The following is an 18,339-nucleotide window of genomic DNA, read 5'->3' as shown; positions in this document are numbered from 1 at the left end:
TTTCTGCAAATAAAGAGGTTTAAATTGACAAGATTACATTTCAAAGGGATGTGGGCACATTCAAAGGGATATCTTCATATGTAAAGTGACGCAGTTATATCTAAGTGAATCTACATTTCGAAGAGACGTTGCCCTATTTATAAGTAGAGACAATAGGTGTGAATTCTGTCTGTGTCCCAATGTTGAGTCAGACTGACATTTTTCTTAGAAAAGCTCTGCATTTAAATTACATTCTTGAGAAGGTAAGTTATAGATTAGGGTGTAGAGGTTAGGGAGAATTGGCTGTGCTAAGTTACCCATAGTGACCAGGGATGTACCGGTTAGGGTGGCTTGGTCATGGGAAATACGCAGTAAGGGGTTGGGTATGGTTGGGGTACTGTTCAGAGGGCCAGAGTGAAACAGATGGGCTGAACGGTCTGCTTCCACATTGTCGGAATTCGATGACCCTGCCCACCAAAGGAGCATTTTATCTGCATCTATCCTGTCAAGCCCCTTTCAGAATTCTACTGGTTTCAATAAAGGTATACAGCACAGAAACAGACACTTCGGTCCAATTCGTCCATGCCGACCAGGATTCCAAACTAAACCAGTCCCACTTGCCTGCATTTGGCCCATATCCCTCTAAACCTTTCTATTCATGTACCCATCCAAATGCTTTTTCAATGTTGTCACTGTACCTGCAGCTACCATATCCTCAGCAAGTTCATTCCACATGCAAATCACCCTCTTTCAAACTTTTGCCCCTCCGGTTCCTTTTAAATCTCTCTCCTCACATTAAAACAAAATGGCCCCTAGTTTTGAGCACGCCGATGCTAAGCAAGAGCCCTTTGTTATTCACCTTACCTCCAATCCTCATGATTTTATCAATCTCAATGAGGTCACCCCCCCCCCCAACGTCCTGTGCTCCAGTGAATAAAGACCCAGCCTCTCCTTATAACTCAAACCCTCCAGTCCTTACAACATCCTGGTAAATCTTTATTAAACTCTCTCTAATAGTGTTCTTCCTATTACAGGGCCAACAGAACTGTACTGAGTACTCTGAAAGTGGCCTCACCAACATCCTGTACAACCTCAACATGATGTCCCAACCCCTTTACTCGATGGTGTGAACAATGAAGGCAATGTTGCGAAATGCCACCTTAACCACCCTGTCTAGCAGTGATGCAACTTCCAAAGAACTATGTACCTGAACACCACCTCCCCAATGTCTGCCTGTTCTATAGCACGACTCATGGCCCGACCATTATTTGTACAACCCCTTGCTTTTATTAAGCCTCTCTCTCTCACACATACTCGATCTCTCAGACACACCCCTCAACACTCTATCACACTCACAGGCTCATACTCCATCACACTCTCACTTTCCCAAGCATGCACACACACACACATGCACAAACTCACATGCACACAGATACACACACACAACTCTTTGGGGTGAAATTGTATTGGCAGAATTATATTTGCAGATACATTCAATTTTGCTCAAAAAGCACACAATCTACAGGCAGTCAATGCATCTAATATTTTACAAATTCCGACTTTGGAAACAGAACCTGTCTGATTCAAGATTGGAATACCAACAGACTCAAATCTCACACCTTTAATTCATTGTATGAGCAGAGGTGTCTTTTTTTAATAAAACCTTCAGTCATCTCAAGAACATTGTTACGTATTACTGAACCAAAGCCCGCACCCATTCTAAGAGATGAAGACTATCTAAGTTTGATCAATATATTCTATCAGTTGCATGACACTGATCTTTTGATATAAGTTCTGTGTCTTATGATGCTGTTCCATGAGGCTTATGTGTTGATGAGGCAAGATGGTACAGATGAGGCGATGGAGAATTACAGATCACTGAGGAAGGATTTAAAGAGAGAGTTAAGAAGAGCAAAGAGAGGACACGAGCAGTCTTTAGCAAATAGAATAAAGGAGAACGCTCAAGCTTTCTATAGGTATGTGAGGAATAAAAGGATGATTAGGGTAGGAATAGGGCCAGTCAAAGACAGAAGTGAGAAGTTGAGCATGGACCCTGTAGAGTTCGGAGAGGTGCGAAATTAACATTTCTTATCGGAGTTCACTCAAGAAAAGAATGAGGTACGAGATATTAGACTCGAAAGGATCGAGGTTAGTTACACACAGGTGTTATCAATTTGAGAAGGAGTGAAAGTAGACAAGTCCCCTGGGCAGGATGGGATTTATCAGAGGATTCTCTGGGAAGCTAGGGAGGAGATAGCAGAGCCTTTGGCTTTGATCTTTGAGTCGTCATTGTCTACGGGTTTAATACCCGAGGACTGGAGGATTGCAAATATTGTGCCCTTGTTCAAGCAGAGATGACCCAGGTAATTATAGACCAGTGAGCCTTACATCTATTGTAGAAAAGATTTTGGAAAGGATTATAAGAGAAGATTTAAAATCATCTAGTAAGCAACAATTTGATTTCAGATAGTCAACATGGTTTCGTCCAGGGCAGGTCGCGTCTCACAAACCTCATTGAGTTCTTTGAGAAGGTGACCAAGCATGTAGATGAGGGTAGGACAGTTGATATGGTATACTTGGACTTTAGTAAAGCCTTTGAAAAGGTTCCACATGGGAGGCTGATGGAGAAAATGCAGAGGCATTGAATTGAGGGTGATTTAGTAGTTTGGATTAGAAACTGGAAGAAGGCAGCGAGTGGTGGTTGATGGAAAATACTCAGCCTGGAGTCCGATTACTAGTTTCGGGACCACTACTGTTAGTCATTTTTATAACTGACTTAGACACAGGCATAGGTGGATGGATTAGTAAATTTGCAGACGACACTAAAGTCGGTGGAGTACTGGACAGTTTGGAAGAATGTTACAGGTTGCAGGGGGATTTGGATAAACTGCAGAATTGGGCTGAGAGGTGGCAAATGGAGTTCAATACAGCTAAATGCGAGGTGAAGCACTTTGGGAAGAATAACAGGATGGCAGAGTACTTGGTCAATGTAAAGATTCTTGGTAGTGTGGATGTGCAGAGGGATCTTGGAGTCCATGTGCGTAGATCCCTGAAAGTTGCCACCCAGGTGGATAGTGCTGTGAAGAAAGCATACAGTGTGTTAGGTTTCATTGGTAGAGGGATCGAGTTCCGGAACCGCAATATCATGCTGCAACTATACAAAACGCTGGTGCAGCCACACTTGGAATATTGTGTACAGTTCTGGTCACCCAATTACAGAAAGGATGTGGAAGCATTGGAAAAGCAGAGGAGATTTACCAGTATGTTGCCTGGTCTGGAGGGAAGGTCTTATGATGAAAGGCTGAGAGACTTGGGCCTTTTCTCATTGGAAAGAAGGTGGCTAAGGGGGGAGGATTTGATAGGGACATACAAGATGATCAGAGGATTAGATAGGGTAGACAGAGAAAGACTTTTTCCTAGGATGATCACGTCAACGTGTACGAGGGGGCATAACTACAAATTGAGGGGTGACAGCTTTAAGACAGATGTCAGAGACAAGTTCTTTACACAGAGTGGTAAGGGAGCGGAATGCCCTACCTGCTAAGGTAGTCAACTCAGCCACATTAGGGAGATTCAAACAATCCTTAGATAAGTGCATGGATGATTTTGGGATAGTATCAGGGAACGAGCTGAGAATAGTTCACAGGTCGACGCAACATCGAGGGCCGAACGGCCTGTTCTGCGCTGGATTGTTCTATGTTCTAAACTTAGTGCAGGAGGCTGAAAGAAATGAGCAGCTTTAAAACAAAAACCTCTTGGAGCTCAAAGCTTTCAATGAAAGTCTGAGCCCGGTAGTAAGTTCAGGTAACCTTTATTGCAACACAACTTTGTTACAGCTTCAGATCCCCCCAGCAAAAAGGCAGAGAAAAAGCAGTTGCTTTGTGAGCACCTCAAGGTCAAAGTGCACACACCACACACCCCCTGTCCCACCCCCTTCACTGTCTTTACTGTTGGCCAGCAGCAAGTTGTCCCTTTGTAATCGGATCCTTGGTACAGCCATAACCCGGAGGAAGTATTGCCTCACTCAGCAATTTTAACCCAGACCCTGTCTCCAAGTAAGTTTCTCCCCGCTCATTTGTCAGGAAGGGGCAGTGTCGAGTCAACCAGACTGTTGTGGGTCTGGAGTCATGTGTAGGCCAGACCGGGTAAAGGGTGCAGCTGGAACGACTGAGTGAATCCTTTCCCACAATGGCGGTTCTCTTCCCTAACAAGGGAGAGAGTGAATCATATGGGGACTTTCTCCCCTGCACCACCCCCTCCCTGAAACGGTCTCATCGTTAGATTCCGAACTCCACATTTCTGACCGAATACCAATTCTGCCATTTGTCGTGGTGGAATTCGAACCAGGGAGTCCCTGGAAGTGGGTTGATGGCCCAATTGATATTGGCACTCAGCCGTCACTCCTTCAATCCCCCTGCGATGGCACGTGAACTCGCTGGTGGCTCCGCAGGTGGGAGGAGCGGGAGAAGCCCTTCCCGCACTGAGAGCAGATGAACGGCCTCTCCCCGGTGTGGATCCGCTGGTGTCTCATCAGGGTGGAGACGTCGGTAAAAGCCTTCCCGCACTCGGGGCAGCTGAAGGGCCTCTCCCCCGTGTGGATCCGCTGGTGTCTCATCAGGGAGGAGACGTCGGCAAAGGCCTTCCCGCACTCGGGGCAGCTGAAGGGCCTCTGCCCTGTGTGGACATGCTGGTGTCTCAGCAGGGTGGAGGAATACCTGTAGGCGTTCCCACAATCTGGGCAGCTGAAGGGCCTCTGCCCTGTGTGGACACGCTGGTGTCTCAGCAAATGCGAGGAATGTTTGAAGGCCTTCCCGCAGTCGGTGCAAGGGAATAGCCTCTCCCCGGTGTGACTGCGCCGATGGGTCTCCAGGGCAGACGGGACACAGAAGCCTTTCCCACAGTCGCCACACTTCCACGGTTTCTCCACGGGGTGGGATTCCTCAGGTTTCTCCATGGCCACAGCTTCAGCTGCTCACAAACGCGTGGGGAGCCCCTCCCTGCTGTGAAATCCCCTTTCCAGGCCGTATAACTGTTTCAGGCTCCACACACGGGGCGCTGTCACAATTGGGTCTCTCATCCAGTCCCACTGATGCTGAAAACGTCCTCAAACAGGAACGAAAAAGCGTTGATCCCTCTCACAGAAATCACAGTCAAACAAGGTTGTGGTCCCGATGGATTGAGTGACTGTCAGACATTGACAGCAAAGTAAGGACTGCAGACGCTGGACAGACAGTCGAAAAGCACAGCAGGTCAGGCAGCATCCGGGGAGCAGGAGAGTCAATGTTTTGGGCGTAAGCCCTTCATTCGTTGATTTTGAAACCTCAGTCTTCAGATTTTCAAATACTCTGCAAAAAGGGATTACAAAAGGGATTATCAGTGCAGGGTAGAAATTTAGAACAAGCAATTCTACTTTCTGTGGAATATTCTTTTGTTGTTCCACAAAATTGAAAGTACCATCCCACTTTCTCTCCCCCTCTGCTCTAACTAATTCCCCTGAAGGTGCTGATTCAGGATCTTACAGGGGCAGATGAGCAAAAACATCAAGACTGACATCTCTCTGAATTTTGGATACCTCCACCTGAAAGTTAATATCTTTCACAACACTGGGATCCTGCTGAGAGTGAGCAGATCTGATTTTGGGAAGCAAAAAAAAGTGTGTCAATTCAGGGCGAACCTGCAACGCAGCTTCTTGAGGTAGGACCAGACACAAAATGGTTAACGACCCCGGGAAGGTGGGAGCAAAATGAGACATCAAGGCATTAACACCGACACACTTCAGTAACTATACTCATCTCCATGTACACACCCAGAACGGAACTATTCCCTTGCGCATTTATAGGTCTTTTCTCATTTCAGAATGTGATACTGTCGCCAAGACCATGTGCAATAGAGTTAAGAGTGAGCCTAATGGGAACAGAATTCTGAGGACCATTGTCTACCAGATGTACAGCACAGAAATAGTCCCTTCGGTCCAACTCATCCATGCCGATCAGATATCCTCAATCACTAGTCCCATTTGACAGCACTTGGCCCATATCCCTTCAAACCCTTTCTATTCATATACTCAGCGAGATGCCTTTTAAATGCTGGAATTGTACCAGCCTTCACCACTTCCTCCGGCAGCTCATTCCTTAAATGCACCGCCCTCTGAATATAAGAGTAGCCCCTTAGGGCCCTTTTAAATCTCCCCCCAACCCTAAACCTATTACCCTCTAGTTCTGGATTCCCATTCCAGGGAAACACCTTGTCTATTTATCCTATCTCTGCCCCTCATGATTTTATAGAAATCTGTAGGGTCACCCCTCAGCCTCTGGTACTCAAGGGAAAACAGCCCCATCCTGTTCAGCTCAAACCCTGACAACATCCTTGCCAATCTTTTCTGAACCCTTTCAAGTTTCACAACATCCATGACTCTATGACATCCTTCCTACAGCAGAGAGACCAGTACTGCACACAATATTCCAAATGTGGCCGAACCAATGTCCTGGACAGCTACAACACAATCTCCCAAATCCTGTACCCAGACGATTGGGAAAGTTTTCAAAGCCCACAAAAGACAACCGGGAAAACATTGAGGTATGAACACCGGGCAGGTGGAGGAGAGGGGGGGGAGGGATAGAAAGCCAAAAAAGTGCTGGAGCCAAGGCAGAGGAAGAACAGAGGATGCACAGCCGGCTTGAAGCTGCATGTGCTGTAGTTGTTCCTGCTGCATTTACTTGTGGAAATCGGGTGCATTTTGAAAAGGAAAACAGAAAAGATATCTACTCCTGCCAATCTCTGTCCTCCTCACCTGGTAATTAAGTCCCATACCTGAGTTGACAGGGTCTGCTCCCTCCCTGGATTCACTCCCGTTGCTACAAGTGAACAGATTTTCCCGCCCCAGGATTAGCCCAGACGGAGGGATTTTCATTCATTCAGTGTCACTTCCGCGTTGTGACGTCACGAAAGGAGCGGATGGGCGGGGCCAAGCGGGCGCACGCACTGCGCCTGCGCTGTCCTGCACCGTTTGTAAATATTCCATCGCTTCAGAGAATCCCCACAGTGTGGGAGCAGGCCACTCGGCCCAACGAGTCCACACCGACCCTCTGAAGGGGAACCCACCCAGACCCATTCCCCTACCGCTCTACATTACCCTGACAAATACACCTAACCTGCACATCCCTGGGCACTATGGCCAATCCCAATCAAGGCCAGTGAGCAATGTAGTGATGTGGGAAATGAACATCACAGAATGATGGAGACAAGGAGAGTAAATGTACCAGCAATTAAAACTGGATTGCAAAGATCATAAAAAATGTAAACCGAAAACAGTGTGTCTGCATGTGTGCTGCACTGTTACAAAAGTGAATGAACTGACTGCACACATTGAAGAGAATAATTATATTCTGAGACTCCCTACCGAGACATGGCTTCAGGACGACAAGGATTGGATCTTGAATATCGAGGGGATAGTCAAACGGGAAGCTAGGTGAAGGTAGAGGATTGGCATTGCTAATGAAAACACTGATCACAGTAATCTGGTGTCAGGTCGGATTTCAGGTCCTGGTTTCTCTGTCCTCTGTTGATCTCCCTGTTCCCACAGAGTAAGATGTTGATCTGTTCTCAGCTCTGCTGAAGTTTTGATTCCCCAACACTCCCCCCCCCCACACCTTCCAGAACAATACAACATTCAGTCAATCGAAACCCTATCCACTATCTCCCAGCCTGACAACCGACCAGACACAGAGTACAGTCGTACCAGGGAATCAAACAAGAAAAGGTGAAACAAAAAAATAGAAATAAATAGGTGCTCATGCTTAATGTTTGTCAATAGGAAGTAAACCAGAAATAGGGGTCTCCCAGGATTCTGATAGTGCCCTATTTGAGGAATTCTCTTTGCTTTATATCTAACTATTAGTACCCAACTATGACTTACAACAATATTTATGCCAACAGAAATAAAGCATCTGTTACCAAATAGACAAAGATACACAGCACGGAAATAAACTTTTTAGCTGTAAGCACACAAGTCCATGGGGGTGAATTTGCATTTGCAGAATTATATTTTCAGATAAATTCTATTTTGCTCAAAAATGCACAATCTGCAAGCTGTCAGAACGTTGTATTTTATAAATTCCTACTTTAGAAACAGAACTAGTCAGATTCAAGTGGGGATAAAGACAGATTCTGACTTTTAACGCAATGTCTGAGCTGAGATTGGATTCAATTCCCTACAGTACGGAAACAGGCCCAACAGGTCCACACCAACCCTCCAAACAGTAACCCACCAGGCCCCATTCCCCATATTTACCCCTGACCAGTGCATATAACACACTGGGCAATTTAAGCACGGCCAATTCACCTAATCTGCATACTTTTGGATTGTGGGAGGAAACCGGAGCACCTGGAGAAATCTCATGCAGACACGGGGAGAATGTGCAAACTCCACACTGACTGTGGCCAGTGGCTGGAATTGAACCTGGGTCCCAAGCGCTGTGAGGCAGAATTAAGAACCACTGAGCCACCATGCCACCCAGATGTTGTTACCTTTTGTTATAAAACCTTATGTTATCGAGATTTACATATGAATGATAGTTGCAACCCACTGTAAAAGATGAAAGAGGTAACAATCCAGGTTTGTTCAATATATCATTTCAGTGGCAGGACACTTTAATCTTCTTCCATAAATTCTGTGCCTTATGACCTTATACGCCACAACCACCTGATGATGGAGCAGTGCTCCGAAAGCTAGTACTTCCAAATAAACCCATTGGGCTATAATCTGGTGTTGTGATGTTTAACTTTGTCCAGGTTCGGGTGGATTGACCATGTTAAATTACCCAGTGTTCAGTGTTGCGTAATTTCGGTTGGATTGGCTGTGCTAATTTACCCATGGTGTGCAGGTAGGTGCAGGTTAGAGTGGATTCGCTATGCTAAATTACCCACAGTGCTCAGTGATGTGCAGATGAGGTGGGTTAGCTATGGGAAATAGTTTCACAGTAATAAAAGCAGGAGTCAGCCATTTTGCCTATCTAGCCTGCCCCATTCTTCATTGCGATCACGGCCGATCTATCCATCGTCTCAGCTCCTTCTAGCAGCATTGCCCCAACTACCCTTAATTCCCCAACCATGCAAAAACCCATTTTGAATATACTTAATGAAGAGAATTCCATAGATTCACTACACTCCAGGAAAAGCAGTAGTCCTCACTGTCTCCTCCTCATCTCTGTCCTAAATCTACTCCCCCTAGTCTTGAGGTCTGGTCTCACCCACCAGCAGAAGTGACTGGATAGGGTTCGGCTTCATCCCCACAGTGCAATGAATTCCCATTTTTTTGCCAAAATCGCAGATGTACTTCCTTTACTCAGTCGCTGTCTCACAAATGCAAGATTTCATTGTTACAACTTCTGCTCCCAGTAAGGACAAAGCATCTTTGAAAGCTGCTCTGAAAGTCCAGTCTTCACAACTACACTTCTGCTTTCACCAAAGATGATTAGTGTCATACAGCACAGAAACAGACCCTTTGGTCCAATTCATCTGATCAGATCTCCAAAACTAATCTAGCCTCATTTGTCTGCATATGGCCCATATCCCTCTGAACCCTTCCCATTCATATTCCCATCCAGATGCTTTTTAAAATGTTGTAATTGTACCAGCCACAACCACTCCCTCTGGCAGCTCATTCCATACATGCATCACTCTCTGCATGAAGTTGCCCCTCAGATCCCTTTGAAATCATTCCCCTCTCACCTCAAACAGGGTAGGACTCCCCTACCCTGGGGAAAAGACCTTGGGTCTTCACCATATCCATGCCTCTTACAAACGTCTATAAGGTCACCCCTCAGACTCTGATGCTTCAGGTGAAGATCGAAAATTTGAATTTAGGTTGTCAGACAACAAGTATATGCAGATTTTTACTAACCACAAAATGTCTTTTCAATTTAAAACAATACAACAAAATGGCTGAGAATAATGATTGAACTCTGAACTTGTCCTGCTGTTTTGCAGAATTAAGCTAAAATCCAAAGATAAGAGGACAATGGAGTCTGCTTAAAATGAACACTGACACATTAATTGACCATTTGAACTAACCTTGAGCTGCTACCATGGCATGATGATTTACATAATTAAGACTCCTTTCCCAGGAAATATCATTGGATTAACCTGCTGTAAATCATGTCACCTTATTTTATATGATTGGTATTTTCTTGTTATTAAGGCTGTACTGTGTCTTAAAAAACTTAAATAAATAATGTGTAATTTTTGAATGTACTTGTACAACTTCACCATGGAACACAGAAGCTTTAACCGCTGTGTTGCTGGACAGAATTGTGTCAAGCTGCCTTATTAAACTGATAGCCTTGCTTTGTACAGACCGCATTCCATTGATTCTTTAGACCAATCTCGAACCAAAAGGCCCCTTAAGAGGGGTCTAGATCTTCACTCTGGATAAGTTAGCCTGGCCAATTAACCCTAACCTGCACATTCCTGGGCACGACAGGTAATTTAGCATGACCAATCCATTCCTGGACACGATGTGTAATTTAGCACAGCCAATTCACACAAACCCGCACCTCCCTGGACATAGTGAGCACTTTAGCATGGTCAATCCACCCTAACCTGTACAAAGTTAAAAAAAAATTACACACATCCAGGTTATCGTCCAACAGGTTTATTTGGAAGGACCAGCATTTGGAGTGCTGCTCCTTCATCAGGTGGTTGTGGAGAATAACATCATAAGGCATAGAATTTATAGAAAAACATTAGTGTCCTGCCACTGAAATGATATATTGAACAAACTTGGATCGTTAAGCCTTTCAGCTTTAAGAGTGGTCTGCAGGTATCATTAATATTTAAATCCCAGAACTTCCTGAAAGACACTTTATTGAAATAACTTAAGGTTTTATAACAAAAGGTATCATCTCAGCTCAGACCATGCATTAAAGGTGTGAGATCAGTCTGTCTGTATCCCAATCTGGAATAAGACTGGTTCTATTTCCAAAGCAGGAATTTATAAAATATTACCTGGATTGACTGCCTGCATGAACTGCCGAGTCTCACCCATGAGCTGAAATAACTGGATAGGATTGAGCTTCATCCCACAGTGCAAAGAATTCCCATTTTCCACCAAAATCCCAGATGTACTCCCTTACTCAGTTGCTCTCTCACAAATGCAAGACTTCATTGTATTCTTCTGCTCCCAGTAAGGGCAAAACACTGGGCGCCTCCTAGCAGAGCGCTTTAGGGAACATCTCCGGGACACCCGCACCAATCAACCACACCGCCCCGTGGCCCAACATTTCAACTCCCCCTCCCACTCTGCCGAGGACATGGAGGTCCTGGGCCTCCTCCACCGCCGCTCCCTCACCACCAGACGCCTGGAGGAAGAACGCCTCATCTTCCGCCTCGGAACATTTCAACCCCAGGGCATCAATGTGGACTTCAACAGTTTCCTCATTTCCCCTTCCCCCACCTCACCCTAGTTCCAAACTTCCAGCTCAGCACTGTCTCCATGACTTGTCCGGACTTGTCCTACCTGCCTATCTCCTTTTCCACCTATCCACTCCACCCTCTTCTCCCTGACCTATCACCTTCATCCCCTCCCCCACTCACCCACTCACCCATTGTACTCCATGCTACTTTCTCCCCACCCCCACCCACCTCTAGCTTATCTCTCCACGCTTCAGGCTCTCTGCCTTTATTCCTGAAGAGCTTTTGCCCAAAACGTTGATTTCGCTGCTCCTTGGATGCTGCCTGAACTGCTGTGCTCTTCCAGCACCACTAATCCAGAATCTGGTTTCCAGCATCTGTAGTCATTGTTTTTACATCTTTGAAAGCTGCTCAGAATGTCCAGTCTTCACAGCCACACTTCTGCTTTCACAGCATGGAAACAGACTTTACGGCCCAACTTGTCTGTGCCGACCACATATCTGAAATGAATCTAGTCCCGTTTGCCAGCACGTGACCCACACGACTCCAAACCATCCCGTTTCATGTACCCAGCCAGATGCATTTTAAACGTAATCGTACCAGCCTCCACCAACTCTTCTAGCAGTTCGTTTCATACATGCACAACCGTCTATGTGAAAAAGTTGTCCTTCACGTCTCTTTTAAATCATTCCCCTCTCACCTCAAACATACGCCATCCAGCTTTGGACTCCCCTAATCTGGGGAAATTCCTGATGAAGGGCTTTTGCCCGAAACGTCGATATTCATGCTCCTCGGATGCTGCCTGACCTGCTGTGCTTTTCCAGTACCACTCTGATCTAAACTCTGGTTTCCAGCATCTGCAGTCCTCACTTTTGCCTAGGTCGAACCCTCTACCTGTCTACCCCTATGCCCACTTCACCACCCAGCACACCCTTTATTTGCATCGCCCCCTACGCTCATCCCCAATCCTGAAAAAGGGTTACACTGGAAACATTGACTTCTCCACCCCCTGACACTGCCTGGCTTGCTGTGTTCTTTCAGCCTCCCGCGGCTGTGCTTTTCCAGCACCACTCTAATCTTGAATCTAATTTCCAGCATCCTCACTTACGCCCATTCACACCTCCCAGCCTCTCCTGAGCTACGGCCTGACTGCGCTTATTTCAGTGAAAGTTTCAGAAAGGTTTCAGCAGCTCTTTTAAAAAACGTCAACGTGCTTTCTGGCGTTAACGATGTTTCCGAAGATATCATTTTCGGTATTCTCAATTTTGAAGATCAGCCATTTCTCACCCCTCCCGAATCCCAAGTAGAGTCATTACTATCCATTATCTTTCTCTCTCTGTCCTTTGAAGGGTTTGATACAGCGGTCAAAGCTGGTTCGAGGCTCGAGAAAGGACGGTGTGGTGGGGGCTGGGGAGAAAAGAGGCAGAATGGATGGGGGACAGAGAGAGAGAAAATGGCGGTCAGAGGGTGGGTGAAGAGACAGAGAATGAGTGGGGTTGATAGAGAGATTGAGCGGGGGAGAGAGAATGGGGTGGCGGAGAAGTGGGAGATGGCACAGGGCAGGGTAACACTAGGCACACAGATACACAAGATGGTCACTGAGCCATCAGTTGGCCAACTTGACATACAAGATGGCCGCCGGATCTCAATACGGGGAGAAACAGCAGAGCTGATACAGACACTGCCTGGGCCACCAGAATGCCAGCACAATGGACTCACAACCCAGTTGATTAGTTTAAGGCGGGTGGGGAGAGCGCCGTAGATAAAGAGGAGGGCATTTCCTCCCAACCAGGAAACAACGGACCCCTCGAAGTCCACCCTCCACCCAGTGAGACCCAAGGGGTACCCACTGCCCCAAAACTGCAGGCAACTGAGAGCTTGATCCTCTGACAGTCCCATTGTCAGACACAGAACTGGACGGTGCGGACCCTTGCCTTGGCTCAATGACTCCAGAGCAGGTAAATGACCCCAGTGAGGGCCTGGATAGCTACCTCAGCCCAGCGAGGGTCCAGCAGTTCATGCTCACCATGGGGATGCAGACAGCTACCCCAGAGTCAGGACAGTCAAATGGACAATGGTAACCCCATAAACTGGGGGTTAAAGAAGGTTCATTTACTATCGTATAACAGGGCACCCACTCAGTAGGTGGGTTCTACTGAAGCCACAGCTAAATATCAAGAGACTGGATGGTTAATAAAGGGAACTGTAAATAGGATAACTGTAAATTCGATTAATTCAATCTGTTCTTTGTAATGTTAAGACATGCAATGTATATATCTATGAACGACATGACGAATTGTATAAGTACCAAAGATTTATTTCTATGAATAAAGTATATTTTGAAATAATAAAAAAAGGTGGGGGAGAGAATACACATGAGTAATGAACACTGCCCGCCGAAGTGTCTGGCTCCAGCCAACACCCATTATAGAAGTGCTAACAGCTTGATACAGACTCAATACCAAATGCTAATAGCCAGGGCTGCAGGAATCCCCCTTCTCAGGAAGAGCAATTAGCGCCCATTACTACAACAATGGATTTCCATGCAGACATTGAAATGGACAATGTCTGCACTGAAACTGACAACGACTGTGCGGAAATTAACAAAGGTTGTGTTGGAACTGACAATGATTGTATCAACTATCAACGATTCTGCAAGGATTACCATAAACAAATCATGTTACAAAGACAATAATCTCATCCCTGACCGATTGTATCACAAGATGTATAAAAGTTTCTTGACGTGTGTTCCGGGTAAAGAGAAGTCTCGCAGCTGACACTGTGCTGTTGGTGTCTTTCTATCCCCGGAGCCGCGGTATTACCTTGTGCAATAAACTCTGTCATTGAACCTCAATTCTGACTCCGAGCCTGGTGTTGTTGCCCACAACAGGGGAGAGAGAATGGGAGTGGGGGGGTGGGGAGAGAGAATGGGAGTGGGGTGTGGGGAGAGAGAATGGGTGGGGGGGGGTGGGGAGAGAGAATGGGGGGGTTGGGGGAGAGAGAATGGGGGGGGGTTGGGGGAGAGAGAATGGGGGGGTTGGGGGAGAGAGAATGGGGGTTGGGGAGAGAAAATGGGGGGGTTGGGGAGAGAGAATGGGGGGTTGGGGGAGAGAGAATGGGGGAAAGGGGAGAGAGAATGGGGGAAAGGGGAGAGAGAATGGGGAAAGGGGAGAGAGAATGGGGAGGGGAGAGAGAATGGGATGGGGAGAGAGAATGGGGTGGGGGAGAGAGAATGGGGTGGGGGAGAGAGAATGGGGGTGGGGGAGAGAGAATGGGGTGGGGGAGAGAATGGGGGTGGGGAGAGAATGGGGGTGGGGAGAGAATGGGGTGGGGGAGAGAATTGGGGGTGGGGGAGAGAATGGGGTTGGGGGAGAGAATGGGGTGGGGGAGAGAATGGAGGTGGGGGGAGAGAATGGGGGTGGGGGGGAGAAAATGGGGGTGGGGAGAGAATGGGGGTGGGGGAGAGAGAATGGGGTGGGGGAGAGAGAATGGAGGGAGGGGGAGAGGGATTGGGGAGGGGAGAGAGAATGGGGTGTAGGGGAGGGGAGAGAGAATGGGGTGTGGGGGAGAGAGAATGGGGAGGGGAGAGAAAATGAGGGAAAGGGGAGAGAGATTGGAGGAAGGGGAGAGAGAATGGGGAGGGGAGAGAGAATGGGGAAGGGGAGAGAGAATGGGGAGGGGAGAGAGAATGGGGGAAGTGGAGAGAGAGAATGGGGGAAAGGGGAGAGAGAATGGCGGATGGGAGAGAGAATGGAGGAGGGGAGAGAGAATGGGGAGGGGGAGAGAATGGGGAGGGGGAGAGAATGGGGGAGGGGAGAGAGAATGGGGAGGGGGAGAATGGGGGAGGGGAGAGAGAATGGGGAGAGGGAGAGAATGGGGAGGGGAGAGAGAATGGGGAGAGAGAGAGAATGGGGAGACAGAGAATGGGGGAGAATGGACATGGGACAGAGGGTGTGGTGAGAGAGAATAGTGGGGGGCAGACGGTGGGGAGAGAATAGATGGAGGGGACAGAGGACGGGGAAAGAAACGTCAGGGATGCAGAGGGTTGCATGAGAGAGAATAGACAGGGTGTCCAGAGGAAAGAGAGAGAATGGACAAGAAGCTGGGACTGGAGAGAGAATGGACGGGGGCGCTGCACTTGGCAGGGACAATGGACAGTAAGCGCTCAGGGCGGCGGGCAGAATAGACGGGGGCTGTGAGTGCGGTGGAGAATGGATAGGGGGCACTGTGAGTGGCGGGGAGAATGGATAGAGGGTGCTGGAGTGGCGGGGGTGAATGGACAGGGGGCACTTTGAGTGGCGGGGGCTAAAGGACAGGGGGCACTCGGGGTAACGGGGATAATGGATAGGGGGCGCTTGAGTGGCGGGGGAGAATGGATGGGGGTGCTGTGGGTGGCAGGGGAGAAATGGACAGGAGGTGCTCTGTATGGCCAAGATCAAAGGGGTTAATGACAGTCAACACTTATCAGATTGTTCCTGGAACAGAAAAACATGCACTGGAGGCTCCCAGAAGAGGGGTGTCTCGTATGTATTCCTTCAATTAGTTTTGAAATATTATTGTGTATCTTAAGTGTGAAGGTATACCTGGCACATAGAGAGATGGCTATGGTTGTTGGAGGTCAGTTATCTCAGTTCTAGGACAACTCTACACGAATTCATAGGGTAGTGTCTTAGGCTCAACCATCTTCATCAGTGACCTTCCTCCATCATAAGGTCAGAGGTGGTGATATTCACCAATAATTGCACAATGTTCAGCACGATTCACAACTCCTCATAAACTGAAGCAGTTCAGTTTGAAATGCAACAAGATATTAACAATATTCAATGGGCTGATGAGTGGCAAGTAACATGTATGCCATGCCAATGCCAAACAATGACTCATCCCCAAAAGAGATAATCTGACCACTGCCTCGTGATATTCAATATTGTTACTGTCACTAAACACCCCACTATCAACATCATTGGGGTTTACCATTGACCAGAAACTCAACGAGACTAATCACAGACACAATGGCAACAACAGCAGGCAACAGGTCAGGAATACTGTGGCGAGTGACTCACCTTCTGACTCCCCAAACCCTGTCCATCTTCGACAAGGCACAGGTCAGCAGTGTAATGGAATACTCTCCCACCAGCTTGAATGGGTGCAGCTTCAACAACATTCAAAAAGCTTGATACCATCCAGGACAAAGTCGCCTGCTTGATTGGCACCATCTCCACATACATCCACTCCCTCTGCCCACTGTTAAGAAGCAGGAATGTGTGTGGTGTACAAGATGTACCACAGAAATTCACCAAAGATCCTTAGAAAATACCTTAGAAAACCACTTCCGTTTAGAAGGACCAGGGCAACAGATACTTGGGAACACAACCTCTTGCAAGTACCCCTCCAATCCACTGCCCATCTTGACTTGGAAACATATTGCTGTTCCTTCAGTGTCCCTGGGTCTAAATCCTGGAATTCCCACCCAAAGGACATTGTGGGTCACCGTACCATTATGGATCACAGAAGTTGAAGAAGGCGGGTCACCATCACTTTCTCAAGGGGAACTAAATGCTGCACATGTACCATGAGTAATTTTTAATAAATAATTGAAACAGAGGGCTGGAACCCGCAAACTAAACAAAAATCGAGGTTCAGTTGGAACGGACATCGGGCTTTGATTCTGTCCTGATGCGAGGACAAATAAAGAGTGCTGCACTGACACCGAATTGGAAATAGTGTTTAGAGTTGAATGCCTGCAGTGTTTCACTCAGTGTATCAATCTAATATCGATTAAAGATTAGTTCCTGACGTAAACGTCACCAACATACAAAAAAAGACGGTTAAGAAAGCATATGGAACACTGGATTTCATCTCTTTAATGGCTGTTGCAGAACCCACAATCCCATGCGATCAATAAACCGTTCTATCGGTCGTGAGCAGTGCTGATGGTGCGCATGTGTGAAATCGATTTGGGGCCGCCCCTCATCGCTCTGATGGACGGGGAGACGAACCTTTGGGAAACCCTGAAGGACCGGAAGGAGCCTGGTCCTACTGCCAATCAGAGCCCTCGTATTGTCTGAATGCGGATGGTTTTGACCATGAGCTTCTGAAGCTGCTACTACACCTCTCTCTGAATGAAGGTTGACCTTTATCCCAGGTTGCAACTTCTTTCCTCTGTTTAACATGTGTGAGTACAGCACTCTCTTTTCTCGCCCCTTTCCCATTTCTTTTCACATCTTTGGGTTCAGCTGTTGGTTTGTAGGAGCTGAGGGAAAAAGAAAGTCAATCGAGGTGAAGGAACAGACTCTGGAAAATGTTGGTCTAGATCTGTGCCTGTTAATGTTTGACAGGCTTTGTTTCCTGAGCTTGATACATTCACTTGTCTGCAAAAAAGGATGGCCTCTTGATCCATGTTGGTGATGGCAGTGGATTATGCTGTGGGTGACTTGCTCGTAGTAGTCCAATAAGTATTGGATAAGTAATCATGACACACAAACCTTGAGTTATTGACTGTTTATTTTGGAGCTCACAGTGAGAGCCAAGACGACCTAATAATCAGAAGTCACTCCGACGACAAACAAAAGTTGTGTGATAATATAGGTTACAATCAAATAACAATTAGCAATCTGTTAATTGCAGGATAATGAGCAAACTGAGGCACTTTACCCAGTCACATAGTGTCTGGACAGTTTTGTTTAGAATCTGATAAGTATACAATAGGTCCTTGCAAAGAGAAGGATATTCCCATGCAAGAAAATAATTTGTTTATCAGGTAGCAGTACAGCTGCAAGGCCGACTGTCTCTGTTGAGCCTGGGAAACACAATGTTAGTCTGGGAAACATAAGCTTTGGCAAGCAGGCACTAAGCTGAGATTGAAAGTGGTTTCCAGGTTTTTAATACGTGGCAAAATGGCTGACCAGAATATATTAATTCTCCCACAATTCCTTTCTTCTTTCCTTTTACCAA

General features: G+C 46.9%; 1 protein-coding gene across 1 annotated transcript in view; it reads left to right on the top strand.

The window, feature by feature from the left end:
- Positions 1–18,339, top strand: part of LOC148144426 (uncharacterized) — a 256,117-nt gene that overhangs the window by 49,515 nt on the left and 188,263 nt on the right. The gene's annotated exons all lie outside the window — the stretch shown is intronic.

Source organism: Chiloscyllium plagiosum, unplaced genomic scaffold (genome assembly GCF_037043375.1).
Source record: "Chiloscyllium plagiosum isolate Xiang-an unplaced genomic scaffold, Cpla_swu_hap1 HiC_scaffold_27, whole genome shotgun sequence".
Taxonomy (NCBI): Eukaryota; Metazoa; Chordata; class Chondrichthyes; order Orectolobiformes; family Hemiscylliidae; genus Chiloscyllium; species Chiloscyllium plagiosum.
The sequence above is the reverse complement of the archived record's forward strand: the minus strand, read 5'-3'. Positions and strand labels throughout refer to the sequence as shown.